Consider the following 2,882-nt stretch of genomic DNA (forward strand, 5'->3'; position numbering starts at 1 on the left):
AAGGACAAGGTCAGTTCAGAACTTCGCCTCTCCTTTTGCTGACCCAACCTGTACCAATGATACCGTCGGTACTTGTACGTCATGCCAATGCAACATCCCACAGGATGGCTGTACACTACTACACTGGGCGTGCATTCACTGTCGTGCCAAGGTGGTGGAGCTGCTGTTGAAGCACGGTGTGGATACTGAAGCCAAAGACAAGGTCAGTACGGAACTTCCACTCTCCTTTTGCTGACCCAACCTGTACCAATGATACCTTACCTGTACGTCATGCCAATGCAACATCCCACAGCGTGGCTGGACACCACTACACTGGGCGTGCATTCACTGTCGTGCTGAGGTGGTGGAGCTGCTGATGAAGCAGGGTGTTGATCCTAAATCCATGGACAGCGTTAGTTCAGCACCTTCTACTCCCTTTTTAACCCCCCTATCCTGTACATGATGATGCTGATGATGCAGTACCCGTACGTCATGCCGATGCATCATCCCACAGCGTGGCTGGACACCATTGAATTGGGCGTGCTTTCAGGGTCATGCCAACATAATGGAGATGCTGTTAGAGCACGGTGTTGATCCCAACGCCAAGAAAGACGTCAGTACAAGTACAGTATCCCCTCCTCCCTCTCCTCTGGCTGCCGTTGCTTCTGCTCCCGCTGCTCGGCTTGTTTGCGCCGTCTCTCCCCCCTCTACATTCTATCCCTTGTGCGCGTCCGTTTGGCCTCTTGCTCCTATCTTCTTTCCCGCTATCCCTCTTTCTTTCCCGTTTTTGTCCACTCTTCGTCGGTGCTCTCTGCATTTCATCTTGTTTCCTGCTATATCTTCCGTGCGCGAAGAACTCATTTCTCATGTTCCCGAACGTTGATGATAATATAGAACGGCCAAACACCGCTCCATGTAGCCTGCACTGCCTTGCCTGCCAGCCGAAAGGGTATCCAGCAACTCCTGCGGCACGGTGCCGACCCGGATACGAGAGATCATGTCAGCACGATGTCGTATTTGTTAGCTGTTCTGCTGCACCGGCAATTGATATTTGATGGCCTGCTGTGGTAGACGGGTGCACGGCCCTTGGATCTGCTCCTTAGCAGAAGTCCCATCAAGCTGGAGGTGAGCTTTTATTTTTTGGTACTGATTGCAGAGTCAGGCTTGCTCACCGACGAATCTGCTCCACTTCATAGCTGATTGAAGAGCTATTGCGCGCAACCCGTACTCCTTGCTCCTATCAAACTTCGGATTCAAATGGTGCGAACCTGTAGGCAATGTGATTGTCTATATCGTCTTGTTCTCATCGAATTTCAACGTGGCGCCAGTTCAAGGCTTGATTCATGCTGAGCAGGTCAGACGCTGGCGGTGCGCTGCTGCTGTTCTCTGTAACGTCGGCTGGCGCGTGGATCCTCAATTGTTCAATATCCAAGATCTACAAACCCTTTGTGACCGCGTGACCGCTCTAACGGCCGCCGCTCAAGCTGCACGTACAAATTGAAAATGCGTGACGCTTGTGGTTGTCTTGTCGATTGCTATTATTGGACTACAAGCATAGACGTATGTCCAGAAGCTGCTGGAACACTCTGGAAGATACCAGTCCAGGATGATGTCTGATGATTCTTGACGGCGCTCCTCAAGGAAGCCTGTAGAACATTGTGATTGTTCCTGCCACCGAGATATAAGTACGGTTCTGTAGACCGGAAGTGGCATTTTACTTTGTACCATTCCCGTTTCAATTTCCTCTGTTTGCTTTGTGAATTGACCACAAACAGATCATATCCTAAAAGCTATGCAAACGGAAAAGGAAGTCAAACGAGCAGAGCGGGCTTTGCTTAACATCTGGAGCAAAACGGTCCATCCACCGAAATAGCGTGTGTTAGCGTCAAATGTGAGGTGAACTTTGTTTTGACGTGCGCCGAAAATTGTGACCAGAGGCCCGGCTGCCATTTCGTGTCGGCTGAGGAGTACACCTTTTGTTTGTTTTGGCCGTTTCGAGGGGGTACTCATGGTGGGGCTGGCATGTCACAGGGCTATCGACGGTAGATGAGAACTACACAGTGAGCACTGGACGCGTGTGAAGAATGCCAGGTGAGCTTTGTTGTGACGTGCGCTGAAAGTTGTGACCAGGGGCCCGGCTGCCATTTGGTGTTGGCCAAGGAGCCAAGGCGCGCCTTCGGTTATTTTTGGCCGTTTCGAGGGGGGTACTAATGGTGGGGCTGGCGGGTCACAGGGCTGTCGACGGTGGATGAGGACTACACAGTGAGCACTGGACGCGTGTGAAGAATGCCAGGTGAGCTTTGTTGTGACGTACGCCGTAAATTGTGACCAGGGGGCAGGCTGCCATTTGGTGTTGAGGCGCTATTTGCTTTGTTTGAGCCGCTTTGAGGGGGTACTAATGGTAAGGCTTGCGTGTCACAGGATGGTTCCAGGTGGACGCGGACTACAAAGTGAGCACCGAAAGCGCATGAAGCAGTTGACGTGTGCTTTGTTTTGACGTGCGCCGAAAATTGTGACCAGGGGCCCGGCTGTCACTCGGTCTTCGCAAATGGCCCGTCGCTCGCATTTGTTCAATTTTTGGGTTCTTTTTGTCGTGGTGGCCATTAATTTTACATGACAAGTCAACGTTCGAGCTTTTGGTGCGCTGTACTATTGAAAGACGATTTGAGCTGAGACAGTAAAGCGGTTCAATTGCACTTCTCTCACAGGAGAGAACGATAGAAAACAGAAAGGGAAATATCCAAAAGAAAATGCCACTCACGGTCAGCGGGACCGTACTTATAATCTGGTGGCTAAACACACCCAGAGTGTACGAGAGGGTTCCTCGACGGGCGGCGGCAGCTGCACATCGTCGAGTACACTTATGCAATCCTTCCAGAGGGATCTGGCAGGTGGTCGATGCT

Source organism: Monosiga brevicollis, genomic scaffold (genome assembly GCF_000002865.3).
Source record: "Monosiga brevicollis MX1 MONBRscaffold_77 genomic scaffold, whole genome shotgun sequence".
Taxonomy (NCBI): Eukaryota; class Choanoflagellata; order Craspedida; family Salpingoecidae; genus Monosiga; species Monosiga brevicollis.